A 16,660-nucleotide genomic window follows, 5' to 3' on the forward strand; every position below is an offset into this window, starting at 1 on the left:
CCAATGAGAAGCTAAAGGTAGAACAAATATTCCCTCAAGTTCTATCGACTACCGATACAACTCTACACACACTTAACATTCGCTTTAGCTAGAACAAGTATGATACTAGAAGTACTTTGTAGGCATGATAGGATAGGTTTGCAAGAAAATAAAGAACACATAAGTAAAAAACTAGGATCAACTAAGATAAAGAAACAACTAAGTTGGTCTTAGTAGAGATGTTTTTGTCATAAGAAGGTTATTTGTCCCTAGAGAATCGATAACTAGACAGTTAATCATTATTGCAATTTTATATGAGGGAGCGGCATAAGCTAACATACTTCATCTACTTGGATCATATGCACTTATGATTGGAACTCTAGTAAGCATCCGCAACTACTAAAGATCATTAAGGTCAAACCCAACCATAGCATTATAAGGTATCAAGTCTTGTTTACTACCATATGCAACAACCCACCTACTCGTATTTATGCTTCTGTCACTCAAGCAACCCACCTTAGGTAAATCATGAACACATTGCAACACCCTACAACGGGGATCCCTCACTCTTGCGCGACACAGAGAGCACCGTAGGAAAACACAAATAATAAAACATGGAACTCAAACCAATCATGATCATCAATCAACCCGTAGGACAAAACGGATCTACTCAAACATCATTGGATAGCCATACATCATTGGGACAAAATATATAGCATTGAGCACCATGTTTAAGTAGAGATTAAAGTGGGGATAAGGGGTGTTGCACCGCTGCATAGAGGGGGGGGAGAGTTAGTGATGACGACGGCTAAGTTGTTGGTGTACGTCGTCGTCATGATGATGGCCCCGGCGGCGTTCTGGTGTCACTGGGAGACACGGGGAGAGCCCCCTCCTTCTACTTCCTTGTCCTTTCCCCCTATATGGGAGGAAGGTTTCCCCTCTGGTCCATAGCCTCCATGGCGGCGGAGGGGCGAGAGCCTCTCCAAGATTGAATCTCTCTCTCTGCTTCTTTATGTTTCTAAGTTCCAGATTCTAGTTTTTCATCATTTCTTATATTCCCGGAGATTCATAACTCCGATTAGGCTGAAATTTTAACACAATTTTTACCCGGATATTAGCTTTCTTGCGGCAAAATAAGGGCACCAACCGCCTTACGGGGTAGCCACAAGCCAGACTGGCGTGCCCTACCCCCCAGGCCTTGCCCCTTTGGCTTGTGGGCCCCTTGGGCACCGCCTTTTGTTGATTCCACTTCCCAAAATTCACATATATTCCAAAAAAATATCCATAAGTTCTTATCTCGTTTGGACTTTGTTTGATATGTATTTTCTGCGAAATATAAAACATGCAACAAACAGGAACTAGCACTGGGCACTGGATCAATATGTTAGTCCAAAAAATAGTATAAAAAGTTGCCAAAAGTATATGAAATTTGTAGAATATTGGCATGAAACTATCAAAAAGTATAGATACGACGGAGACATATCAATGCTCCAATGACAAAATTTTCAAGAGTGAATAAATTGACATTTCCTTGTGCATGAGAAGCAAAGAAGACAAAGGTTGCTGAAAAGGAAGCCGCTAGGAAGCGAAAAGCATCAACAAGTACAGAATCCTTAGAAGTCAAACGCTTGAGGACTTTGCCAACTACCTTAAGTTAACCAATTGATGCAACTCCCATCACTATGGTACTTTCTTATGAAATGGTACCGTTTGGTGGCAAATATGGCATTCCAGAACTGCACAAAGAAAATTGATCCCATGCTTCCACAGAGCCGATTAATGAAGAAATTGAAGTGGACGAGGACACTTCAACCCCTCATTCATGTATACTACACAACTTTATTCTTGTAGACTCGTGTTGAGCCTCCAAGCACAGAGTTTTGTAGGACAATAGCAATTTTCCCTCAAGTGGATGACCTAAGGTTTAACAATCCGTGGGAGGTGTAGGATGAAGATGGTCTCTCTCAAGCAACCCTGCAATCAAATACAAGAAATCTCTTGTGTCCCCAACACACCCAATACAATGGTAAATTGTATAGGTGCACTAGTTCAGTGAAGAGATGGTGATACAAGTGCAATATGGATGGTAGATATAGGTTTTTGTAATCTGAAAATATAAAAACAGCAAGGTAACAAGTGGCAAACAGCGAGAAAAACGTTGTATTGATGCTTGGAAATAAGGCCTAGGGTACATATTTTCACTATACCAATCTCTCAACAATGCTAACAAAGTTGGATTCCTCCACGCGCAACAAAGAATCACTCCAAAGTTTGTATCTAGTGGAGAACAATAAGATAAAATTGGTGTAGGTAGTAGAACCACCTCAAAGTTATTCTTTCCGATCAATCTATTCAAGACTTCGTACTAAGATAACATCAAGCTATCATTTATGTTCAATCTATTCAAGAGTTCGTACTAAGATAACATCAATGATACATATCAGTCGACCCTAATGTCACCTAGATACTCCAATGTCACCTCAAGTATCTTTAGGTAAATTATGCGACACGCATCAAACAAATTCAGAGCTATCATATTCAATCCAACACAAAGAATGTGCATGGAGCACCCCAAGATTTCTATCGGAGAACATAGTATGACAACGTGCAATCAACCACTATGCATAGATCACCAAGGTCACCAGAACCCGCAAGTTGATCGTTCAACATATACCAAGTGAATCAATAGAATACTCCAATGTCACTATGAGTATCCCACGCAAGACTTACATTAAGTGTTGTCATACCAGTATGCTCAATCCAACATGATGAGATCTTAAAGGAAAAGACTCAATTCATCACAACTAGATGGTAGGGGAAATACATCATATGATCCAACTATATTAATAAAGCCAGTGCTCTTTAGATCGTGCCATCTCAAGAACACGAGAGAGATAGATAGATAGATAGATAGATAGAGAGAGAGAGAGAGAGATTGAACACATAGCTACTGGTATATACCCTCGGACTCGATGTCATGGCCTCCGCCGGGATGATGAAGATGGCTACCAGTGATGGTTTTCCCTCTCCGGCAGGGTAGTGGAATCTCTCCAGATTGGTTTTTCAGTGATACAGAGAGTTGCGGCGGCGGAGTGGAAGTTCTCTTTTTATTTCTGGGTTTTTTGGGATTTATAGGATTTTTCAGCATTGGAATCACGCGCAATGGAGGCACGTGGGCCCCACAAGCCATCAGGGCACGACCAAGGCCCAGGCCACGCCCTATTAGCTTGAGCCTCCGTGGCAGACCTCCTCTTGTGGTTCTTCGCTCCAACATTGCTCATATGTTCTAGAAAAAATCATAAAAAAATTCGGGCAATTCCGAGAACTTCCATTTTCTGCACAAAAAACAACACCACGATAATTCTGCGGAAAATACCGTCAGTCCGGGTTAGTTCTAAATAAATCATATAAAGTGCATCAATACCATATAAAGTTATTATAAACATAGGAAAATATGGCATGAATACTTCATAAATTATCGATACGTTGGAGACGTATCAGCATCCCCAAGCTTAATTCCTACTCGTCCTTGAGTAGGTAAATGATAAAAGAAATAATTTATAAAGTGTGAGTGCTAACATAATATATTATATTGATCAAGGATAATTTCAGCCATTTTTCTAGCATCATAACCACCAAGTATTTCTCATAAATCTTCTCAACATTGAGTAGCAATTTATTCACATGTTAAAGTACAGACCATAAACTTTCTTGAAAAATAGCAAACTATGTTTTGAGTCATCAAACAACTACAATTCATCTTATTTTTAGGAAGGGTCTATGTAAGAGCTTTGGTTCAACAAATTCCACATACTCAACTATCATTTAGTCTTCCATGATTAATGACACTCAAAGTATACTTTTAGAACAACCAAATTATGTGAAATACAAGGAAGATAGGGGCTTAAAGTTTTGCCTCCCAACTTATTTATCTCGGGGATAATGTCAACAAATAATGAATCATGATCACCTATATTCTATTGGATATATGTGTCTAGATCTTTCCCCACCACATGATTCTTAACAACTAAGGAATTAATAGATTGGAATAACAAGTTGACTCGACATGAAAAGTAAAAGATATGCCCTTCGTAGAGGGAAGTAGAGGTTGTCATGCGCTTTTTATTTTTGGATATGCAATATGTTAATGAAAAAGGAACGTCACTTTATATTGCCCCTTGCGATGGCAACCTTTATTATGCAGTTCGTCGCTTTTACTGATTCACCATCTCAAGTTTGTACAAAGCTTATTTTCCCTTCCAACAAAAGATCATATATATTTAGGAGAAATTTTTATTGCTTTTTCCACAGATGAAAACTTACTTGAAGGATCTTATACAATACATATGTAGATATGGTGGACTCTCATGGCAAGAAACTAGGTTCAAGGATTTGGATGCACAAGTAGTATCTCTACTTAGTACGAAGTTTTGGCTAGCAAAAGATTCTAAACAAGCACCACATGTTAGAGGATCCATGACAATATAACTGCTACATGAATATAAACAAACATAACCATTAAGTTGTCTTCCTTGTCCAACGTAAACTACTTGATCAAGTTTGAAAATAATTAATGGGGCTCACAATCATAAAAGATGTCCAAGATAGTATATCTACATGTGAAACCTCTCTTCCTTCAATGTTCTTTCATGGATCGTTTAAATGACCAATGTTATGTTTGCTAACTTCTAACAAATTTTACCGCTTATACTCCTAGCATGTGAAGTCACTACTCCCCATGGGATAAGCATATGAAGCATATATATAATTTCACATTTATGATATTCAATTCATTCAACATTTTACTCTTAGGATATAAGTGAAGCACAAGAGGAAACATCAAACTACTCTCAAAAGATATAAGTGAAGATCAATGAGTAGTTAAACAATTAAGTAGCTATATGAGGACTCTTTCTCAGTAAAGATTTTTAAATCTTGATATTTTATTCAAATAACAAACAAAACAAAAATAGCACTCAAAGAATAGCATATATCATTTGAACAAATAAAAATTTAGGCTCAACATAGGCTAACCGATAGTTGACGAAGAGGGGTGGGATGCGTAGCATCCCCAAGCTTAGATGCTTGGGACTTCTTGTAATATTTTCTTGGGATGCCTTGGGCATCCCCAAGCTTGAGATTGTGTATCTCGTTTAATCCTCTCATGTCCCGGTTTCACCTATGTCTCAAAAACTTCATCCACAAAAAACTTGAAAAGAACTTGTGAGATAGGTTAGTACATATAAGAATAAATCAACACTACATGTACTAAACATACAAATTGCATAATAATTTTCAAAAATTATCTACTATATAATTTCATCTCCACAACTTATATCTAGCAATATAAGTCAGGAAAGCAATAGAAGAAGTAGATAACAAAACTATGACACCAATGTGTCTAAACAGGACAGTCTGTAACAATTTCTTAAAACAGTGTACTTTTGTATCTCCAAAACTTACGAAAATTTAGGACATGATAAATAATTTGTATCAACCTTTTGTTTAAAATTTCAGAAACTTTCCAAGTTCCAATAAAATTATATAATTCAAATACTACAACAATAGTTTCTATTTTTATACAGCACAAATCACACATGCAATTCAAACATTCTAAAGGAAATTCTTGGAACTTTTTATTCAAAATCAAGATTATAAATAACATCTAACACAGAAAAACAAAATAAAACTATGCTCCAAGAAAAACACATTTTATTTGATGAATAAAAATATAGCTCCAAGTAAGAAATACCGATAGTATCGAAGACAAAACACGGGATGCTTTCCGGGGCATCCCTAAGCTTAGACGCTTGGGTCTTCCTTGAATATTACCTTGGGGGTGCCTTGGGAATTCCCAAGCTTAGGGTCATTCCTACACTTACTTTCCTCATATTAGCATCTCACCCAAACCTTGAAAACTTCAATCACACAAAACTTAACGGAACTTCGTGAGATGGGTTAGTATCATAAAGATAGATCATTCACTTAGGTACTGTCCAGACAAGATTCATAATTATTACCACACGATACCTAATGTATTCTATCATTACCATAATTTATATAACTCATGTCACATCCCTGACACCTTAATCAAGTTAGCTTTGTGCTCATGTTTTCTTTGCATTGCATCTAGGAAATTTCCAACAAGAACAAAGCAAGTGATGAAGGAAAATGCTAAAACCCTAGCCACTTCTCAAAATAAAGGAAAATTCAAACTAGTTAAAATCAATGAACCCAAAATGGCCTCAAGAAAAGTTCAATCTTTCTGATAATTCGTGGAAGTAAATAAGCAATGAAGAAAACCATTTTCTTGATACTTTAAGCATTTTAAATAAATGCAGAAAGCTATTGGTTTCAAGTTTAAAATTTGAAATCAGAAACTTTAAGCTTTCAAAAATGTTGAAAACTTTAGGAATGGTTGGAAATATTCCAACAAATATTCTGGGGTGTTCAACATAGTTTTTACAAACTATTTGGGAGCTGAAATAAATAGTAAAACAATGTCAGTAATTAAAACAGAAACTAAACAGAAAGAAAATGAGAAAAGTCTTACCTGTCGCTCACCTAGCCCGGCCCAGTAGCGCTGTCGTCTTCCTCCTCGCCAGTAGGCGCACGAGGTGGCCGCCGCGTCGCCGCGTGCCTCCACGCAGCTCCCTGGCCGCCGCTTCGCGCTGGTAAGCACGGGGATATCGACCCCGAGCCCGTCCCTATCCGTTCCCCAGCTCTAGTTCCCCCCTGCTCTCGGGATCTCTCCTCCCTCCTTCTGCCACCATTACCACGAGCTCGAGCTCGAGCTGCCGCGCCTCTAGCCACAGGACACCCCTTCCGAGTAGTCCAGTAGCTTCGCCTCGTCGAACTGGTTCTCTCTGCAACGGTCAAAGTCTCCCCGAGCTCTACAACGTCCCCAACGCCATCGTCTTCAACCTTCGGTGCCGGCAAATCAACGGTGAAACGCCGGCAACAGCCCTTCCCCGAGCCGTCTAAGCCCTTCTCTGCACTCCCCGTGAGCCTGCGATCATTTCCCCTCTCCTTCCCCTCGGATCCGTGCCCCCTAGCCAATGGACCATCGAACCCGTACTCCGGCAGCCACCCTGGCTCGTCGCCGGCTTACTCCGGCCACCTATAGCCCTCCCTGAGGCCAGCGCTGGATGAGGTCGAGCCTGGAGATCACTCCAGTGCACTCAGCATCCTTTTCCGAGCACCAAAACACGTTTTAGCATCTCTCTGGCGAGGTTCTGCCGTGGATCTGGTCGCCGCCGGCCAGGCTCCGGCGAGGAACGACGTGGCCAACCTAACCGAGAAGTTTAAAGCCTAAACACTCACTGACAGTGGGCCCAAGGCCAAGTCAAACCCAATTAGGGGCTGGTCAGCGCGGGATTAGCCCCTGAGACGCTGACCAGTGGGTCCCCCTGTTAGGTTTGACCTGATCAGGTCAGTTGACCTGCTGATGTCAGGCTGACGCAATAAAGGGGTTTTCCAGTATAAAAATAATTCCAAAAATGTTTAAAACTTCTAAAATTCATAGAAATTAATATGTAACTCCAATGAAAATAATTTATATATGAAGAAGTATCAGAAAAATTCAAGGAATCTGAATATGTCATTTTCAAACATTTTTGAAAACATTACAGAACCCAAACATGTAGATTAATGAATAAGTTAATTCTTATAAATACTTTGTAGATGAAATTTGGCAAATATTGAAATTCCACTATAAATGACATGATCAAACACTTTTCTAATTACAAACCAGCAACCTAACATGTCATCCCATGCATGTTAAAAGAAAGTTGATCTGAGCATAAGATCGAATCAATTAAAATGGTATCCGAGAATACCTCGTTTGAAGTGATATTTGAATGTGATTCAAATCAACTTCAAACCTAATACATGTTAGCTATAATAGTATACCACCTTGCACCCTCATGCCATGCTCATGCATCATCTTGATTGCATATGTTTGTTATTGATTGCTGTCATTCCTTTCGGTAGGCTCCGCTCCCCCGGATTCCACCGAATATCCGTCTGACGGATATTGTCCCTCCTGTGAGCAACAAGGCAAGCAACCATTTTTGATCATCCCGATAAATCCCATGTTCTTGCTCCTGCACTTACTTATTGCATTAGGATCAAATGCTTCAACTGCTTTTGCCACGTTAGTTGAACCCACTTCCTTTGCATGACCTATCCTTCTCACAGTAAATAGCTGAAGCTTGCAACCTAGCATACCTCGTAGTTGCTTGAGCCATGATGTGCCTTATCCTGCTATGCATGCTATGCTTAGAGTTGTGTATGGTCTGTCATCTGGGAGATGAACAGAATTGTGAGAATGTGTTCGGTAAGCAAAGGTTGTGTGTTGAACCTGATTTGGTAAAGGTACCGGTGAAAGGCTGTGTAGGAGTACATGGCGGGTTGTTTCATTGGAACCGTCCTTAGGAACTGAGTTCCGTGTATGTAATCCAAGACGAGATACTACCACATGCTGGGCCCTGAAATATGACCCCGCTCGACTTATTAATCGCTTAGTACTCGGTCCAGGAGTTGCAAGTAGTTTCTGGTGTTTATAGTCATGCTGAAGGCCATGCATGGTGCTGACCTCAGAGGTGGACTGTGATGCGGTAGGCAGTGGCACGGTGTACCATGTGGCACCCGGATGGTGGGCTTGGGAACCCTGCACACATCGTTTGAGGCCGTGGCGGAAACCTTGGCCGGACTTCCGTGCGGGTTACCCTCAGATAGGCGATAGACCTAGACTAGGTACTAATATGGTTAACGATCGTGGTCGACTCCCTCGCTGGGCTTCCGCTTGAAGGTTGCCGAGGTGCATGACGTGCACATGGAGATAAGTGGCAAGAGCGTGTGTGACGAAGTACACCCCTGCAGAGTTATGATCTATTCGAATAGCCGCGTCCGTGGATATGGACTACTTGGAGACATATGTTGTTCATAGATAACTTAAATGGCTACTCATAAAATTGTCAAGATAAGCGTGAGTGTGGTGGACGGCATTTCCGTATGGAGATGGAATGATTCCACGATGGTGTATTTTTGTGGTGTTAGTGGACTCGTGTGCGAGAAATCAAGTTGTCAAAATTATTTAAAAATGCAAGTTGTGTAGCCACGAGTCAAATGCTGGCTTTCCGCATGAAACCCCACCATACCTTATTGATAATTTGCATGAGTAGTTAGTTATCCTAAAGTCTTGCTGAGTACCTCCATACTCATGTTTGCTTAATAAATGTTGCAGAGGTTGCTAATGACCCTAATGGAGGATTCTTCATAGACATCGATGACGACGAGTAGCTGGTGTCCCAGCTACGATCTGGCCCCAGGTTGGGTCTGTAGTATAGTCAGGCCATGTGCCTTCTAGTTGCACATGTCTGTACTCAGACAGTTTTAAACTTCCGCTGGCTTGTAACTGAATGACTGCTATTATGGGTTGTGAGACCCTTACTGTGTAATATTATGTGTGTGGCTCTTCCGAGCCTCTTAAATGAAGCTTGTATGTTTATGGTTATGTTGTGATGCCATCGATGTATCTATACATATCGGTATGCCATGCGTACATGTGTCGTACTTGATATGGATGGGGTTCGATTACCTAGTCGTGAATTTTAGTAGCACTCCTTACAGGGAAATGCCCCTTTGTGATCCAACGAGCCATGGTAGCTCGCTACTCCTTCCGGACACATTGGTTGACCGACATGTGTCCTTCTTAGCTGCTATGTCTGTCCCCTTTGGGGAAATGTCACGAGATGTAATGGAGTCCTTGTAGCTTGCTACGACTCGTCTACACTCGCTGGTGACCGACACCTGCTTTGTCGGGTCATGTATGCCTGTCCTTGTGCGGTACTGCCACTTTGGTTTATGACTAGACTTGTCGATCCGGGTTCTTTGACATTGGAATGCTAGCGACATTATTGCATACGTGAGTCAAAAGACGCAAACGGTCCCGACTATGGTAAGGCTGCAGCCGTGGAGTTAACCGTGCGTGAGACCGCAAAGGGATGCGATGTGTCACAGGCTGGGTTCCTATGGCTTAGGATCGGGGTCCCAACAGCGTTGGTATGAGAGCCTGACTGACTGTAGGATTACTAAGCCAAACTGGTCGAAGTTGAGTCCAAAATTGCTTTAGTTATATATAAGGGAATTGTTTGTGGAAGGGAACGTATGACTCTTGTTCTCTTCTCAAGTTATTCTATTCTGGTCATCCTCGTCTTTTCTGCAGGAATTAAGGACTAGGTTACTCATCTTGTTCTACGCTCGTGTTTCTGATCGGTAGATTATAGGACTACGGGTCAAGAAATATTTGGGTTTCTTTTATTCCTAGGAAAAGGAAGTAAGTTGATGATCAGAGAGTTGAACTTGATAGTTGAGTGGTTACGCGATTCCATTTTGGGTTGTCTCAAGATTTGTTTTTGAGCATTTACAGCCGTTATGCTGCCCAATTTTGCATTCGGAGCTCTAATGCCTTTGCATTACTCTCTATTTACAGATGCCTGGCCGTCCTTCTCGTCAGGTGGTACGTCTGACCAGGTGCATTGATGTGCCGGGTCATACGGCCATGCTGGTCAGGGTGATGTCGGTCTGCGGTTACTGCTGGTATGCCGAGTACACAGTGGAGGAATAGTACCGAGACTTCAACCAGAGCCAGTATATCTGCACTGTTAGGGTATTTCCAGACTACCCTGGAGCTGAGGAGCCAATCCATTGGTCCTATGGGTTGGGAGTCACTGTTGACATGGCAGTACAAGATGCTGCCTATTCAATGCTGACTCTCATGAGGGCGAGTCATGCACTACTGCAGAATTCAGAGTTCTGCTATGTTCCGGCCTCTCAGCCTGGTGAAGAGGGATACCTCAGCGGAGTCTATTTTGATTCTTCTATGGAGGATCCACTACTGCAGTCCACTGTTGAGATGCTAGAGAACAGAGACAGGGATGCTCGTGCTCTCTGCATGGAGCTTTATGCTACCCGTGCCCGTCTGTGGACGGCTTTGACGCAGCTGGCACCGGTAGTCCAGACAGGGTACGGAGATATGGAGATGCTGAACCCTATTAGGACCCATCTTCCGGCCCACGTTGACTGGCCAGCTATAGGAGGACTCACCCCTCTTTGGGGACCCCTCTTACCACCAGTCAGGGGACCAAGGCCACATCCGTGTCCTTATGGATCCCAGGGATCTCAGGCTAGAGTGTTTCCTGATCTACAGGTTGAGCTTCGAGGTCATGGAGGTAATCTCTATGAGATGTTCTATGCGGATGCCTGAGCTGTGAGCGGAAGGATAGTATGGTAGTAGCCGTACGTTCACAGTCCTGTGTGACTTGTGAAGTATGCCTGTGATGTGAAATGAATTCCGGAGGCCTAGATAAATAATGTATAGGAAGCTTGTAAGCCTCTGATGAGTAGTTTCATAATTTCAGTAGTTTTCTCTTCGGTTAAGGTTGTACTCAACTATGTAAGGGTGTGTATGAACCATGGTGTATATATAGCAGTTGCTTGTTACCATGTTGTTCGGATATTCATTTCCGCATTCCGTGTGTTCAGTACATTCTTAATCCATAGCTAGTATTGATATGATATTGGTCTAAGCTGTGACTATGTTTGTCAGGATGGTGTTCACCAGGTTGAACCGTGCCCCTACTCATGAGCAAGGCGAGGGTAGTCAAGCGTCGCAGGAAGACCTGCCTCACCCGCCCTCTCTGGCGGAAGTTATGCTTGAGGCAGAGAAAAAAAAAGGGAGACCAACCGATTGTTAGAGCGTATTGAGCAGAATACGGCTCGTCAGCCTAGGAATGCTGCAGTGTCCCTCAACGACTTTGTGAAGCTGAATCCTCCAAAGTTTCATCATTCTGTCGATCCCCTCGACGCTGATGACTAGCTGTGCAGCATCTCACGCAAGATTCGCTCTGCGAATGTTTCTAAGGCCGACAAGGTGACCTTCGCGGCGTATTTCCTGGAATGACCCGCCAATCTGTGGTGGGAGAACTTTTAAGCTATGCGTCCCGCTGAACCAGTAGCCACATGGGTAGACTTCAGTGCAGCCTTTCGTCTGCACCATATTCCAGAGGGCCTGATGGACAGAAAGAGAGAGGAGTTCTGTGCTTTCACTCAGGGCAAGTTGACCGTGGATGCCTACAGCCGCGAGTTTGGTAACCTCGCTCGCTATGCAATAGAGGAGGTGTCTAATGACGCAAAGAAGCAAGCAAGATTCCGTAAGGGTCTGTGCCCTGAGCTTCGTCGTGATCTGCGCCTCCACGAGTGTGCAAGCTTTCAAGCCCTGGTCAACAAGGCGATCAGTGCCGAGACTGGTCATTCTGACTTTGAAGCCACAAGGAAGCACCCCCGTGACTTTGGCTCGTCTTATGGTTCCACGTTTCCAAAACGCAGGCTGTGGGTTCCGAACAGTTCTCTGCCGCCAAGATCCACTCCGAGGCCATCCTACGTGGCGCCTCAGACGAATCAGACCAACCCTCCAGCAAAAACTTATGGTGGTCCAGCTAGCAATGCTGCACCACGTGCCAACCAAGTGATATGCTACAAGTGTGGAGAACCAGGGCACTATTCCCGTGAGCGTCCTCAAAATGTGGGTGCCAAGCAACCCGGAAAGTCCGTCGGGCAAGGCAAGTCGGGCAAAGCTTTCTATGTGAAGCCAACTCCTGCACGTGGCCGTGTGAACTATGTCTCAGCAGAAGAAGCTGCATAGGATCCCGACGTCATACTGGGTACGCTTCTTGTTAATCATCACCCAGCGTCTATTCTCTTTGACACCGGGTCTTCTCATTCCTTCATTTCAGAAAGTTATGCAAAGTTGCATAACATGTCTTTTTGTGATATGCCAATTCCATTGGTTGTCCAAACTCCTGGTAGTAAATGGCAAACCTCTAGGATAACCTATGACAATGAAATTCTAGTAGACAGGCTAGTTTTTCTAGCCTCATTGATAGCCTTGAAATCTTCGGATATTAATATCATCTTGGGTATGGACTGGATGTCAGCTCACCATGCCAAGATTGATACTCATTCTAGAAATGTCCAGCTTACCCATCCCTCGGGTGAGATAGTAAATGTCTCTACTCGGGTTGCCAAATGCCAACTCTATTCCTTAAATGCCAACCCTCTTCCAGAACTTGAAGACATTTCGGTAGTCCGTGACTTTCCGGATGTCTTTCCAGAGGAACTGCCAGGAATTCCACCTGACAGAGATGTAGAGTTTGTGATAGAACTTGTTCCGGGAACCGTCCCAATAGCCAGAAGACCATATAAGATGGCACCCCTGGAGCTAGCCGAACTTAAGAAGCAACTAGATGAGGCCTTGAATAATGGTTTCATTCATCCTAGATCTTCTCCTTGGGCTTGCCCCGTCCTCTTCGTCAAGAAGAAAGACGGAACGGATCGGATGCTTGTAGATTACCGACTAGTTAATCTGGTCACCATAAAGAACAAGTATCCGCTCCCCAGGATCAACGATCTATATGATCAGCTCGCTAGATCCTCAGTCTTCTCCAAAATGGATTTGAGGTTGGGATACCATCAAATCAAGATCAAGAACGCGGACATTCCAAAAACGACTTTTGTTACTCGTTATGGCCAATACGAGTACACCGTCATGTCCTTCGGTTTAACCAGTGCCCCAGCCACCTTCTCTCGTTTGATGAATTCAATCTTCATGGAGTATTTGGATAAATTCGTCGTGGTATACCTCGATGATATTCTCATCTACTCGAAGAACGAACAAGAACATGCCGAGCATCTAAGGATGGTATTGATGAAGCTTCGAGAGCATCGCCTTTATGCCAAGTTTTCAAAATGTGAATTTTGGTTACCAGAAGTGACCTATCTAGGTCACGTAATCTGTGGTAAGGGTATTGTTGTCAATCCCGAGAGAGTTCAAGCTGTCCTTGATTGGACTCAACCTGAATCGGTTAAGCAAGTTAGGAGTTTTCTTGGTCTAGCGAGCTATTGTTGCCGCTTTGTCGAGAATTTCTCCAAGGTTGCAAAGCCTCTAACTAAACTCCTCAAGAAGGATAAAAAGTTCGAGTGGACACCACAGTTTGAGCATAGTTTTGAGGAACAGAAAAGACGCCTGACTTCCGCACCTGTGTTGCTACCACCAGATTTTTCTAAGGACTTTGTTATCTATTGCGACGCCTCGCGACAAGGATTAGGTTGCATTCTCATGCAAGATCGTCATGTGATCGCATACGCGTCTCGACAGTTGCGTCCACATGAGGATAATTATCCCACACATGACCTTGAGCTTGCAGCTGTGGTCCATGCACTAAAAACCTGGCGACATTACCTTTTAGGTAATCGTTGCAAAATATTCACTGATCACCAAAGTCTGATATATATCTTCACCCAGCCGGATTTGAATCTCAGGCAAAGACAGTGGGTTGAGTTAATCTCGCATTACGACTTAGGGATAACTTACACCCCGGGAAAGGCCAATGTTATGGCCGATGCACTAAGTCGTAAATATTATTGTAACAATTTGATGCTACAACAAGGTCAACCACATCTCTATGAGGATTTTCTGAAGTTGAATCTTCATATTGTTCCTGAAGGATTCCTTTCTACCCTGGTGGCGAAGCCTACCCTTAAGGATCAAATTATAGCTGGCCAAAAGCGTGACAAGGGTATATCACGGATCAAGGAGAATATTTTTTGCGGAAACGCTAAAGAATTTTCCATGAACGATCAAGGTGTTATGTTCTTCCAGAATCGTCTAGTGGTTCCTAAGAACCCACATCTAAGGCAGTTAATCCTTAAGGAGGCCCATGATTCTCCTCTCACCATTCATCCCGGTAGTATTAAGATGTATCCGGACCTACGCCAGAGGTTCTGGTGGACTAGGATGAAGAGAGAAATTGCTGAGTTTGTTGCTAACGGCGACGTTTGTCGTCGAGTTAAGGCAGAACATCAAAGGCCTGCTGGCACCCTTCAACCTCTAGCTATTCCTGAATGGAAATGGGATAAAGTTAGTATGGATTTCATTACCGGATTTCCCAAGACCAAGAAAGGAAATAATGCTATCTTTGTGGTCATTGACCGTCTTTCCAAAGTGGCTCATTTTCTTCCCGTCCGTGAGAGTATAACAGCTAGCGAGATAGCAGAGTTATATATCTCTCAAGTAGTGTCTCTTCATGGTGTTCCCCTGGAGATTAACTCGGACTGTGGGAGTATCTTTACTTCTCTCTTCTAGGAAAGTTTTCAGAATGCCAGGGGGACTCACTTATCTTTTAGCACTGCTTTCCATCCCCAATCAAGTGGTCAAGTAGAAAGAGTGAACCAAATCCTAGAATATATGCTCCGAGCTTGTGTTATATCGTCCGGTATGAATTGGTAGAAGTGCCTTCCATTCGCCGAATTCGCTTATAACAATAGTTATCAATCAAGCTTGGGCAAAGCTCCTTTTGAAGTTCTTTATGGACGAAGATGTCGAACACCTCTTAATTGGTCAGAAACCGGGGAGAGGCAACTCTTTGGCCCGGACATGATCCAGGATGCAGAAGAGCAGGTTCGCATTATTCGTGAAAAGTTGAAAACAGCCCAGTCTCGTCAAAAGAGCCAATATGACCGTCATCATAAGGCTGTGACCTTTGAAGTTGACGAGAAGGCTTACCTTCGGGTTATACCTTTGAAGGGTACCCATCGATTCGGTATCAAGGGCAAGTTGGCTCCTCGTTACATTGGTCCTTTTCGCATTCTTGCCAAATGAGGAGAAGTTGCCTACCAGTTGGAACTTCCTCCGCATGTTTCCAAGGTTTATGATGTTTTCCACATCTCGCAACTCAGGCATTGCTTTTCGGATCCTATCCGTGAAGTGGACCACGAAACGCTTGATCTCCAAGATAACATTTCATACCCAGAATACCCCGTGCGTATTCTTGATCAAGCTGAGCGTACCACTGGACGTCGAAACCTATAGTTTCTTAAAGTTCAATGGTCAAATCATTGTGAAAAAGAGGCAACTTGGGAAAGAGAGGATCGTCTCCGACTTGAGTATCCTGCATTATTCCCGATGACTTCTAAATCTTGGGACGAGATTCTTTTGAGTGTGGGTGAGTTGTCAGATCCCTGACACCTTAATCAAGTTAGCTTTGTGCCCATGTTTTCTTTTCATTGCATCTAGGAAATTTTCAACAAGAACAAAGCAAGTGATGAAGGAAAATGCTAAAACCCTAGCCACTTCTCAAAATAAAGGAAAATTCAAACTAGTTAAAATCAATGAACCCAAAATGGCCTCAAGAAAAGTTCAATCTTTCTGATAATTCATGGAAGTAAATAAGCAATGAAGAAAACCATTTTCTCGATACTTTAAGCATTTTAAATAAATGCAAAAAGCTACTGGTTTCAAGTTTAAAATTTGAAATCAGAAACTTTAAGCTTTCAAAAATGTTGAATACTTTAGGAATGGTTGGAAATATTCCAACAAATATTCTGGGGTGTTCAACATAGTTTTTACAAACTATTTGGGAGCTGAAATAAATAGTAAAACAATGTCAGTAATTAAAACAGAAACTAAACAGAAAGAAAATGAGAAAAGTCTTACCTGTCGCTCACCTAGCCCGGCCCAGTAGCGCTGCCGTCTTCCTCCTCGCCAGTAGGAGCACGAGGTGGCCGCCGCGTCGCCGCGTGCCTCCACGCAGCTCCATGGCCGCCGCTTCGCGCTGGTAAG

Source organism: Hordeum vulgare, chromosome 1H (assembly GCF_904849725.1).
Source record: "Hordeum vulgare subsp. vulgare chromosome 1H, MorexV3_pseudomolecules_assembly, whole genome shotgun sequence".
NCBI classification, from domain to species: Eukaryota; Viridiplantae; Streptophyta; class Magnoliopsida; order Poales; family Poaceae; genus Hordeum; species Hordeum vulgare.